The sequence below is a fragment of the Colius striatus genome, chromosome 7 (genome assembly GCF_028858725.1).
Source record: "Colius striatus isolate bColStr4 chromosome 7, bColStr4.1.hap1, whole genome shotgun sequence".
NCBI lineage: Eukaryota > Metazoa > Chordata > Aves > Coliiformes > Coliidae > Colius > Colius striatus.
The window spans coordinates 1,099,971-1,113,258 of NC_084765.1; the positions used below are offsets into that span (position 1 = coordinate 1,099,971).

The 13,288-nt window shown below is 49.7% G+C and overlaps 1 protein-coding gene across 3 annotated transcripts in view; it reads right to left on the bottom strand.

Annotated features, from left to right (window-relative positions):
• DAGLA (diacylglycerol lipase alpha) overlaps positions 1-13,288 on the bottom strand; it is an 84,932-nt gene that overhangs the window by 66,264 nt on the left and 5,380 nt on the right. For 2 of the 3 annotated variants that reach the window (XM_062000586.1, XM_062000584.1), the window contains exon 1: positions 12,950-13,032. The exons of the other annotated variant lie outside the window; for it this stretch is intronic. The gene's annotated coding sequence lies outside the window, so the exon portion shown is untranslated. Of the gene's footprint in view, positions 1-12,949; positions 13,033-13,288 lie in introns of those variants that run through there. 3 annotated transcript variants of the gene reach the window in all.

A 13,288-nucleotide genomic window follows, 5' to 3' on the forward strand; every position in this document is an offset into this window, starting at 1 on the left:
ATCTTGCAGTTAAGAACAGAAGCTGAAAAACCCCCACATCTCTGGGGTGGGCTCTTCCCCCCTCCCCCACGAGGAAGCTGAAATCATGCTCCCTAAATAGTTGCAAGTCTTCAGTAAGCACCCTCAGTAGAAAGGCTCCAAAGAAGGCTGAGCTATTCTTTAACTGCAGCGCTGCAAACTTTTCTGCACACCTAAGTGATTTGGATTCAAATGGCATTTTACAGTGTGGGTAACAGAGAATACAGGCTATGAAGAAACGATGTTGTTGGCACTGAGCATAGCAGAGTCCAGGTTTCAAGCACCAAGCAGGCATCATATTTAATGGCCAGCCACCAACTGATGGGAAACTCATGGTTTTGGGTGTAGGGAAGGCTTGACAGCTGTCACTCTTGTAAAAGAGACACAGAAAGGTAGAGGGGTTGGAAGGGATCTCAAGAAATCATCTTGCCCAACCCCCCTGCTAAGGTGGGTCAGTAACCCACTGTCACTGTCACTACCCTCCAGGCAGGAATCCCCCAGATGTGCTCACCACAAGCCAGCCACAGCACAGCTACAGAGGCAGAAATGGCTCTGGAAGCTCCCCAAGTGCTTCAGTCAGGGCCCCAGCCCCTCTTTTCCTCAGTGCAGCAGCAAAGGGGACTCACAGCAGCGCAGTCTCACTCACCACACCCACGGCTCCTGTGATGAGGTGTGAGCCTCAGGTCTGGCTTTGCTCACTGGCCACACTGTGTTGACTTTGTAAGTCAAAGAACCAGGATGTGTGGCTAAAACCCAATTGTGTGTACATAGGAGTGTTAAAGGGAACTTCTTCCAAAAGGTGAGTGCAAAATGATGGGGTTTACTCACCTGACAAGGTGCATTTTAAGGCCAACAGCTCTGTCCCTGAGCTTTAGCTACCCTGACAAACTGCCAAAGTCACCTCATTTATTCCCTTGCAAGAAAAAGCTGGTGATCAGGAAGTGCACCTATCCAAAGCAGGTGCCTGCTTTCCACTGAGGCCAGCTGGAAACAAGATACTGTTAGAAACCCAAAGCTCTTCGTGAAGAGAACTCCTTGCTTTTTGCCATTTCCTTTTCCATTTGCAAAGCAACCCAACTTTGAGACTGCAATTCCTCCTTAGGTCCCACAGTGCAGCCGTTTTCCTTGAGACACCACGGATCTAACACCACCCAACCTTTCCAGACAGGGAGAAGCTGCCTCCAGCACGCTGGCTGATGTCCCCAGGAAGAGAGGCATGCTAGACAGGACTGGGCAAAGTCCTGCATCTGCTAGCAACTGCTTTAACAACAGGCTGCAGCTCAGTGGAGTGGAAACAGAATCAGATGTCTCTGTCCTGAACATCTTATCTACTTTAAATGGGGTGCTAGAAGTGGTTTCAGAAACAGTTTAGTCTGGAGCATTCATCCAGAGCTGGTTTCTAACCCTGCTCCACAAGCACCGCTGCTATGTGGGAGAGAGCTGTGTTTGCAGTCTCATTCAGCAGACACGTGAGGTCTTTTTGTTGCCCCTCAGCATACAAAAGGAGCTCTGAACTGCTGAGCTGGTGAAGCAGCAGCAGGCTGGACTCATGCATCTCATTGTCCCACTTATAATTAACTCTGTGGCCACGGAGCCTTGAAGACACTGCACAAAATCAATCCTGTCTCCTCTTCAGCAGGGGAAAAGCTTGCAGTTAGGACCCAGCTGGGGAAGGAATGAATACTAGTTTCCCACTCAAGTCAGAAATGAAATCCTTTTCCCACCTTTCTTTACAAATCCCCTTAGAGTTGAGAACTGAAGCCCTTGCATCTCCTAGCTGTTCCCATAGGAACGTGGGAGCCACAACTGTTTCCAACCTCATCTCCTTTTCCAAGAGAAATATCTAATGAAGCCTTGGTAGCCTTGCTCCTCTGCAGCAGGAACACTGTGTGTATGTGAAGATAAAGATAACACTTCTCTCATCTCTTCTGCTCCCTACAAACAGGGAGCAGCAGCCACACAGTCCTGAGGGCCACTGAGTCTCAGACATCACATCTTTCTCCCTTTTCCTCTCTCCTAATTGGAACCCATCCTCTTTTTTCTCCTTCAAAAATCTAGAGTTTAAACAAAAACTCCCATTATGAAATGGAAACTGCTGGAAACCTCCCCCACAGAGGCAGCAGTCAGGTGAAAGGCAGTTGAGCAAACACCAGCACGTTCGTGTTAAGCACAGAGGAAACAAATGAACATGTCAGGTGGACCTGCTTTGGCAGAGGGGTTGGACTAGATGGCTTCTAAAGGTCCTCTCCAACCCCTACCATTCTGTGATCCTATGACGTGGCTTGGACAAGCAAGAGCTCCAGTATCCCACTCTCCAGCACTGCTTCTTAATAGCAGGGAGAGGCTCATGCCTCCAGATGCAAAGACCAAAGTGCAGTTCATAGTGGTAAGACAAAAGCTGCAAGCCCAGACACACTGGCATGACAGAAGTTATCCAGAACAGAACAGGAAGATAAAAGGGGGTTCACTCCCACTCCCCACCCAAAAGACTTCCTCAAAGATTAAATGAATCATGTTACTGAAGTGGTGCCTGGTGAAAGAACTGACAAAGTTTCACTTACTCTTTCCTGGGGAGTGTTTAGTCCTTGTGCTTTAGACCAGAGACTCAAGAGCTGTATTTTCACACGCTGGTAGAGAGGGAGTGTTTTGGCCTAACACCAGGTAACTTCCAGCCCAATGCTTTGCACAACAAATCTCTGTTAACATTGGGATTTCTGGGTCACAAATCAGGTAATTTGAAGTGAAAAGGTTCCTGATTGCTTTAACCACACCCTTTCACGCTCTTTCCCTCCAAAGGGTTTCGTTTCAGGGCCACAACACAAAGAGCAGTGACACAAAACAACCTCCAACTATGGCATCAGCAACCAAGGCAATTCCTTCCTCTTCAGTTTCATTATTTCCCAAAACCAAACATTCCTCCTCATCTAGTGCTGCAATTAAAAAGGCCTTATGAGCATATTTCAGTGGGAAGCAAGACTAGGGCTTTCTTGGCTCTTGCTGTCCTCTATTCAACTAAAAACCCTTCCAGTAGGATGCTTTCAAGTCTTTTTTTGTTGCTGTTTATAACAAATTTAAAGAGTTTTAACTAGAAAAGAGAGATTAGCACAGCAGCTCATCACAGGCTAAACACAACAGAAGCTGGGGACATAAAGGACATTGACTTGCTCATTGCCCAACACCACGATGTCCATCAACAGAGTAATTAGCTCAGGTAGCCCAGAGAAGGACAGCTCAGGATACTCAAGTGTTGGAGAGACTTGTGTGTTCCTTTGGACAGCTCCATCCTCTTCCTCAGCCTACCCAGGCACCTCAGAGGAGCTAACAAAAGCCTGTGCATCCAGTAGTAGCTGATCTCCCACTTCATATTAGCATGCGTGCTCACTTCAGAGAGTCAACCACACTGAACAGCTTTCCATTCTCTCAACCCAAGAAGGGTTCAGAGTCATTACAGCAGGCTCTGAAGAGATCTGCTGCTTCACCTCCCCAGCTTCTGCCGTGTAACCTCAAAATGCAGAACTGCAGCACATCCTTACCCGCCTTTCAGTTCAAGTCCCACAGAGGCTCATTTCCTTTTCTTGCACCCCATGCTGGACACTTCCTTCAGCAATTTACTTCTCTGGTAATGCCTGCTGTCTTGAAACATCCTTCTAACCTCAGCCAGACACCCTCAGCTCCTCCAGCAGCAGGCCCAGACACACACAACAGTGCAGCAGCAGCAGAAGGATGTGACAAGCTGTCAGGCACAGAGCAGCACACGGCTCAGCTCCTCTGCTCTTTACCACTCCCAGTACAAGAAATAAAACCCTAATCACTATTTCCATGGTGATATCATCACCTTGAGGACCTGGTCAGGGTAACTCATCACACAACAGGCATTGCATGTCCCAAAGAATCAAGGTCAGGTGCATTGTACCTTGAAGTTCCTAACCAGAGGCTTTTGAACCCTTCCAGGAACAAACACCCAAGGAACCAGTAAAGCCCCAGACACAAAACAGATTCCTCACACCACAGAGGGCGTGGGGAGAGATGTTCATTTCCCCACTGCACAGACAACAACTCAGAAGCAGATGGCCTGTAAATGAACAAGTACATGGTCCTGCAAACTTGCACGTGAGATGATACAAAACCCGTGAGAACATGCATATTTGCTTTTCTTGGAATCACAGAATGGTTTGGGTTGGAAGGGACCTTAAAGCTCATCTCACTCCAGCCCCCTGCCATGGGAAGAGACACCTTCCACCAGTCCACGTTGCTCACAGCCCCATCCAACCTGCCCTTGGACACTGCCAGGAATGGGGCATCTCTGGGCAACCTGTGCCAGGGCCTCAGCACCCTCACAGGGAAGTGGCTTTTCCTCTCATCTCATCTACATCTCCCCTTTCTCAGTTTGGAGCCATTTCCCCTTGTCCTGTCACTCCATGCCCTTGCCAAAAGTCCCTCCCCCTGGCTTTCTTCTTCAGGCTCAACAACCCCAGCTCTCTCAGTCCATCTGCATAAGGAAGGTGCTCCAGCCCTGGCATCACCATCTGCCCAAATACCTGCTACACACCTCACAGTGGATTTTCAAGCTTTCTTCCCACCCCTCCCTGAACAAAATTCACACACACACACACACCCCCCTCGCTTCACTGGGGCAAATTAAACATACTTGACACTTCCCAGGCTTGCCTGCAAGCTCATACACCCCACAATCCAAATTCACAGACTCTGTAAATATTAGCAGCAGGCTCCTGTGAGGCACTTGAGATGCATGCACCACACTCCCTCAGCCACCCCTTCACAAAGGAACAAGCGTTTTCTGCTGCATCCTACGTGGCTCCCACCTCCAAAGCCGCCTGTACCAATCCCTCTGCCTTCCTTCAAGAGACAAAGTCAGGGAACCCACAAAGTCAGACCAAGGGCCTCAGAGAATCAACAAATTCTCTTTCTGTCGAGCAAGGTGAAAGTGATAGTTACATGCAATGAGCAAAAGTCTTTAGCTCAGAGTCGTCTTGGAAGAACCAAGGACAACATTGTGCCTGTGGATGTCCCCGGTTCCTATGGAGCCCCTGAAGTGTTTCAAAGGGTTTGCTCCCAGAGATCTGGAGGAAAGCATGTTCCTCTTTTTCTGTTGTTTTTATTAAGAAGAAGAAAAAGATCTGTGAGGATAAAAAGACCATTTTCCAAAAGCAAAGTACTGAAGCAGGAACAGGAGTGGAATGGGCTCCTGGAGAAAGCAGCACGTGGCTTCCCTGAATGGAATCCTCACGCTACAGTCACACAAAAGCATTTTGCCCTCATCATCCTCCCGTGTCACTGAGGCTGGAGGAAAGCTTTACTCTTCCCCAGTTTAGAACACACACGTCACGTCTCAGGAAAAGCATCTCTGGCTTCCTCTGCGCTTCATTATTCACGTGCCAAATAGTTTGAGCCGCCTATTAGCTTCGGAAGGAAGAGTTGAAAAGAAAGAGCAGCCTCTTTCTCTGGCAGAAAAGAAGGGAAAATGACAAAGGTGAAGGGAAGAGCAAGCCCACAGCACACAGACACAAATCCTTCTCAAAGAAATCTGTCATTCTTCTTCATTCTATTCAGGGAAGAGAGCGCCCACTGCAACAGGAACTTGGGAGAGAAATCACAAATCGCTGCTTCTTCCTTCTCTTCGAAGGATGTAGCTCAGCAGAGCAAATGGAAAGGGGTTTTTTTTTACCATGGGCACATGTTCCCCCTCCAAGCAAAGCTAGAGAGGTTCATCTCTGAATGCTCTCATTTACTGAAGCAGTTGTCCTTAGTGGATGCTTGGATACCATGGAGATGGTGACAAACAAGTGAATCAGCCAGAAGACAGTCACCGAAAGGGTACTGTGGGTTAAAAGGTTGCATCTGGCTGAGAGGTGAAACAATCACACAGGACTGTTGAAGTGGAAGGACACAGTTGGCTTTGCAGGGATATCCTGGAACAGGAGACACATCAGTGGGCTAGAAAAACTCAGCTGGTTGCAGAGGCTGCAGTTCTTGCAGGCAGGCTGGTGCACTTTTAATAAGAGGACTTGTCTGGAGCTCAGCAGCAGCCAAGCAACTGAAGAGGACCGTTTACTCTTCCACAACTCCTTGCACTGAGCTCACTTCATTTACTACTTCTCTCAGCTGAATTTTCAAGCAGTGCAACCTGAGTTGTGTTTAAGCAGGGAAGGAACATACAATTTGGGCATCAAAGACAAGCCAAACATAAAGGAATCAGCACTGGGTTGAATTTCAGTGCTGAACACCTCTCGGTTACATCAGGACCACCTAAAAAGCCGTCATGCAAGACAACACAAGAAGGCAGGATTCACTTTATGCAGGACAGTCACTGGCACAGGCTGAGGTGCTGCAAACTCACAAGCAGCACCTGGCTGGCTCCTGTTTTATGGGAGGTGAAATAGTTAACTCCTCAGGAGAGAAAACAGCCCAGTTTTGCAAGCTCATTTGGCACATCACATGGGGGAAAGACAAGACCCAGAAGCTCAGACTTTTAGAGAATCTATATTCCAAAAATACATCAAGGCTGTATCTGTGGCTGTAAACACCAGCAAGCACATCACATAGAGCTGTGCCCAAAAGACAAGCCCTGGCATAACATCCAGTTTCATTCTTCTTTCTACAAAGATGCAGAGCTGTGTAAATTCCAACTTCTAACAGACACAACAGAGCTGAATGGAAACCTTTCAGGGTAGAAACACACTGGAGCTTCCCCCCCCGCCCCCCATACCAGCCTCACCATTTCTATTGTATTTACTGTAATGAAACTGCAATAGCAAGGTCCTGAATTTCCCTGTTTCTTCCTATTATCATCTGGTTCAATTTTCTTTAAGGTGGCCTAAGGGATTCACTGTTTTCTTTGCATAATAAAAGAGGAAAAGAATAAGGGCTCTCAGTCTAGAAGCCTGCCTGGATCTGAACTGGAGATGTCTCAGTTCTGTGCTGATAATCCTACCTCTAGACCAACAAATCAAAGAAGAAACAGACGTTAGAAGGGGGGAAAAAAAACAAGACAAGGCAAATTCTTAGGGCACTTACTCATTTAAGGTCGCCTTCTCTTAGTTATTAATTAGCTAATTACTCCTAGTCACTATAAACACTGTTTAAAAGTACCTTACCGTGTCTCCACGAGCAGAGGAGGATCTCATGCAATCAGTTTCAGTGCTGGCAAGTCTCTGTTCTCACTCAGCAAAGAGTTATAAGCTCTTCAATAACACAACACTCGGTGTTGAGATGCTGCAAGCAAATCTTCCCCGTTGCACATGTCACAGAGCACCAAAGTGTAGCAAAGAAGCTATCCCACTAGTTATGGTGGGAGAGCAAACTCCTGCCAAGGCTTACCAGTGCTTACTCACCCCAAAAGATGCTGACACCCTCACAGAAAGTAGCATGCTGAGGGACTGACACGGATACCCTGTGCCTGACAGCTTCCTGAGCTAGTGCCACTGTGGGCACAAGGACATTCTCAGAGGAAGGCACAGAGAAAATGGAAGTGCATGCAGCAGCACAATCCCTTATCTACAGGAAGAGGCTCACAAAACTTCTTATGAAACATAGAAAATACAAGTGACACGCACACAACGGGCCCAAATCCCACCCTAGGGGCTCAGCTGGGACTTCCACCAGAACCCTGCCAGCATTCCTCTGCAGGTACTCACTAGGAGAGAGCTTTTCATCACCAAGTTACTGCCAATGCATCACTGCAGGTCCCTGCACAAGGTTATGGAAATGAGGTCAGATTAAACAACTCCACAGAAGACAATCTCTCTTACTTTAGACTTACTAGATAAGTTTTTGTCATTGCTTGCTGAGCAGCACCTTTGACAAGAGGGCAAGTGAACATGGGGGCAATTTCCATCTTTAAGACCCTCGATTGCATCTTGTAGGCTGTTTTTAGACAGAAAATCTTATCAAGGTCAAAGCTATCGCTGAGGAACCCACTTGTAGTTTTGATTTCCCCCAAAGGGAACATCCAAGAACCAAAGCAGGCTGGCTGCTGAGTTCACAGCTTCAACAGAACTAAAAGCCAGGAGTTGTATTTCCACAGACATTTGTAGTCAACCTGAAGAAGATCAGAAGGCCAGACCTCCTCCAAGAGGGACTAAAACTCCAGTGGAGGGAGAGGGGAGACAACTTGTGGGGTCTGCACAAGTCTGCAGGAGCAGAGTCTAGTTAAAGCAGCCTTCTGTCAAAGCAGACACGCTGGAAACTTGGGGGTTAAGAGCCCACGACTAGACTGAACTCCTTATTACAAGCAGTCTCTGCTTTCCCTGCACACTTTCTCTTCTTGCTGCAAGGGAGAGGAAAAAATAATCAGCAACCTTTTCTGTTTAATCTGTCAGCTTGACATCTTCTCAAACAAACTCAGTGTATGAGGTAAGGGACCCAGCACTCCTTTCACTGGAAAGAGGGGAGAAAAGGATAAAGAGCAGGAAGGAAAAGAACAGAAAAGAATACCTGAAGACAGAGGGGACCTTTTTTTTGCTGAAGCTCAGCAGGAATTCTACCTTTTATTCAAATCCAGGATTATGCTTTGCATTTAAAGCCAAGTTTTGCATGCATTTCATACCAGGATATTCCCCTTTACAGTAGATTGCTTCCCAAATAGAAACCCACCCATTTTCACACCCATTTCACACTCATTTTCCTTATCATTCTTTAAAGCTTCAGATGATGCTTCAAAGAGTTGAGTAGTCCACAATATTTTAGACTCCACTTGTTTTAAACAGGGGTACACTCTCATAGACACTTAGTTTTAGAATGAACTTAGGATCAAGATGCCAGGCACCATGGCTTAAACTCATGCACGCAAACAAGCAAGCAGAATAAGAACACTTTGCACCTTGCACTACTGAATTCGGTGTGGAATCACTGCTGTAGGAGAAAGGAAAAGAGAGGTATTGGGTAATTGGAAAGCAGGGTGAGAGCTAGTAAGCAGGACCAAGGTGGTTGCACAAAGGGAACAGACTGTAGAGCTTCATCAACTCCCAGCTACACTTGTGCTCTTAAAACACATAGCAGTGGGAGTTTTCAGTGGGCAATTTCCCCCCCCCCCCATTTCTTATCAAAATGAGCAAAATCACTTCAGTTTCTTCTGCACCTGGCCAACTTTGAAGATTCCCCCTCTGATTTCTCTCTAGGAACACACAGTGGAGGAGCAGAGCTGTAACTAGAAGCGTGACAGTGCTTCCCCTGCTCTGAACGTGTGCCCAGTCTGGGTGTCCTGGCAGACACCCGCTTAGGAACCACCTGCCCAAACGAGCTTCAAGTGATGAGTCTCATTTACTCAATCAATCTAGTCCAGTAAGCATCAACATCCCAATGCTATCCACAGATCCCAAGAGTCCATTTGTCACGCTCCTGATAGCACAAAGGGCGCTTTCAGCAACTCTTTTTCCTCCGCTCTCTAAACCCTCCATCCCTGCAGCTCTTTAAAAGCAGAGGAAAATTGCTTCCCTCTTAGAAGCATCTCAATTGCTGTCTCTTTAAATGGAACTTCCTCAAACTCCAGTGCTGAGTCCAGCTCAGGATGTACTTATTCATCTGCTGGATCCCTGTCAGAGCCCAAGACTGTTAGCTTTAACCCAGTGTTATTTGGTGCTACGCAGCTGGCAGGCTGAAAGGGGAGCATGCTCTTCGCTCCGAGGAAAACCAAGGTGCAGGCAAACTCCCCAAAGTAAAAGCTCTTTGTTCTAGGATAGATACAAAGCCTGTGCTACCAAAGGGATAAGTCTCACGTGTCCTTCCCCTGTCTGAAGGTGTAACACAGGGAAGTTTTACTAAGTTGTAGGCAGGGCTGTAAATGACTGGACGCCTCCCAGGCTGCTACCTGCCCAAAGCCAGGCGCTGGGTTTTCTCTCTCAAGTGTCAGCACTCCTCCATTTCCTACAGGTCTCCAGCTTGCCAGGGAGAGCCCCACGAGGTTGGGATTTATGGTGCTTTAAAGGGAGTTTTCTCACTCACAAAGGCTTGGAAGAAGCGTCTGAATCTTGTTTGCAAATCCGTTCCATTTTACCGCAACTCAGGAACCAAAGCGACCTCGTTCTGATGAGCTAGCTCAAGGTTCATTCTCTTCAAATACCCCCCTGCCCCTCTGGACACTCAGCACTATAAAATGCCACTTAACATCTGTACCTTCAGAGCCCTGGGATTAAAGGTCACATCGTAAATAGACACAACCTGAGCTTCACATGGATCCCAGGGCAATTCACAGCCCCTGCGCTCACATCCCATGGGGGACACTAAACAGAGGGAAGTAAAGGCTGTGGAGGCTCCTTCTCTGGGGACATTCCAAACCCACCTGGCTGAGCTCCTGTGTGCCCTGCTCTAGGTGGTGCTGCTCTGGCAGGGGGGTTGCACTGGATGAGCTTTGCAGGTCCCTCCCAGCCTGTGAGATTGTGTGATTCAGTGACTTAGAAAAGCATCCAAGCCCAGGGGATCTGTTGAAAGGCAGCTAAGGGGGCTTGCAAGTTTAGGCCTCCAGTTTTTGGGTCGGTGTAAGTTGTGTTTGAGGGATACCTAAAAATCTCTTCTGGCTTGGAAGAAGCTGAGGCAGGCAGAGCACAAGGAATGGGATGTTTCTATTCCTATGCAAAGTCCAAAGGCACATCCATGCACTTACACACAAAACCAGCTTGAAGGGGGGTCGGGGGGAGTTTGTTTTGTTGCACTGTCTGTTCATAGGAATTTTGACACAGTTTTACAGCAAGTAAAACCCTGCAGACACACCGAGGATCTGCAAGGGAGGGTCTTCTCGAGGCTTTTAACCAGTCTGATGCCTACATTCATTAACTTTTAATGAAACAGCCTGTCAGGTGTCTTGCTGTAACCTATTTCTCTTCTCTGTTTTTGTTTTCCCATCGCTTTTTGTCACTGGATGGAGCATTTCCATCCTTCCCACTTCCTGGAGCAGCACCTTTCTCAGTGTTAACCCCTCAGATCATATTGTTGCACAACCATTCCTCCCTAGGACTCTGGAAGAGGAACACAGCACAGGGAGGGTCTCTCGCTTTGCCTTCCTCAGCAATGGACTGAGCAATTAGGGACTTACCCACCTCTCTCTCACTTCTGATTCCATTCTGCAGTCAAAAGGATCCAGCCCAGTGCCTTAAGCTACAAAAGAATTCTGAGCAAATCTGCTTTTTGCAGGACTAGCAATTAGTTCATCTCCTCCAGTCTGTAGCTTCGACTCTCCAGCGTGTGCCACAGGGAGCAGAAGATTTTATAAGGCAGCAGAGATGATAGCTCACAAATACTTTATTTAGACAGAGATTTCAGGGAAGACATTCACCCTGCTCCTTGCTCAAGGGTTTTGCTTACAGAAATTCCAGTCTACATACATTATTTACCACCCAGCAGCTGCTGTTCAAGTTTCTTGTCCCCATTACCAGCCTGCCTGCCCATCCACCACAAGCTGACACACGTTTGCTGGGCTGAGCAGTAATCTAATCAGCAGCTTTGAAGACCCAATGTAAGTTTGATGAGGCAGAAGCTAACACCTAGGACAACAAATAACTTCAACCCAGATAATGTTTGCTATTTAGAGTGCTTTTCAGCGGTGCCCAATAGATATTCCTTCCTCTCCAATCACAAAGTAACCTCAGGAGCAGTGTAGATGCTTCCTCTCTAGGCACACGCTCCACTGAAGGCAATGTCATAAAACAGAGATTAAAGACTCTGTCTTTACAGAAGCCACTTCCTTCAATTTCATTATCTCCCAACCACTACTCTCTTAAAAACACGCAGCCTGACCACACTGGCTCACACACTTCTCCCTCTTCAACCAGTAAATAACAGTCAGCAGGATGTGGCAACTCATCACCAGGTAACACAGGGTTTTATCCTTCTCACCTTGGCAGAGGTGATACTTCCCACAGAACCACTTCTTTCCACACGCTGGGAAATCCACCAAACAGAGATTTACTGTTTCAGTACACACCACTTACAAACACCCCTGCATCCTAGAGGCTGGATATACTATCTCTGGCAATCACTGTGCTGTTTCCCACCTGGAGCTGGCTGTTAAATCCCATCTCACACAGCCAGACCTGCACAGTCCCCATTCCTACAGCCCAAGTGGCAACTGGAGCCCGTCCCAAACACAGCAGCAAGACCAATTTCCAGAATGGGTGTATCATCAATGGCAGCTGAACAGCCTGGCAACATCCCAGCTGTGAGAGCTCAGTGATATGTACACGACTCTTACAAGCACGCTGGTTCCAATCACCTTAGCTGGGGATTGTTCTATGGTCAAGGCTCATCACCCACTATGGCAAATCCACGTTGCTGAAGTACTTTTAGTGCCAGCTAACTGTTTCAGCTACTGCTCCCTGTGAAGAATAAAGACCGAAAGAATCCGTGTGTCACACCCACCGCGAACGCGCCAGCGGCAATCAGCCGGCAACCCCAACGCCATCTCCCGCCCCGGGCTCGGGCTGACAGCCACGGCCGGCTCGGATGGGCGACCCGGGCCCCGATGCAGCCTCCCACCATCGGCACGACGCGCCGCTTGGCACCTGCCTGGGGAAAGGAGCGCCCGTGTGCCGCGGGGGCAGGCCACACCGCCAGGGGCCCTCCAGCCGCACGGGAAAGCCGCGGCTCCCCCCGCGCCGCCTCCGCTCCGCCGGCCCGGCCTCTGCGCCCGCAGCTCGGCCGGCAAGCGGCTGCCCCCGCACACGGCTCCGCCGGCCCTCCCGCACCTGCCAGCCGCCTCCCGAGCGGGGCGGGACGGAGCGAGGCGTCGCGGTGCGGGGACGGCGGCGGGAGCGCCCCCAGCCCGCACCGCCGCCCGCCTCAGCGCCGCGCCCGGCCCGCGGGGACGTGCCCTCCCGCCGCAGGGAAGGCCCCGCCAGCCGCCCCCCGCCCCTCTGCTCCAGCCCGGGCCGCGGCGCCGCCGAAGGGGGTCGCCGCCATCCCCCGCCGCCTCTCCTCTCACCTCTCAGCCGCCGCCGCCTCCAGCGCCGCAGGCCCAGCGCCGCCGCCACCTCCATGCCGGGGGCCTCGCGGCCCCCCGATTCTCTAACACCGCCTCCGCCCGTGCCGGGGCCGCCCCCGCCCGTGCCGGGCCGCCCACTGCGTCAGCTGCGTACGGGCCGCTACGCACCCAGCGGTCGCCATGGCGACGGCCGCGCCGGCCTGGGGGGGGCCGCAGCGTGAGGCGGGGTGCGGTGGCGCCCTCTGGCGGCCCCACGCGGCGGTGCGGCCGGATCGAGGGGGGTCCCGGGGGCCCCCAGCCCAGGGCCGCTCCCTGCGTAGCGCCAGCAGCGCTGAAGGG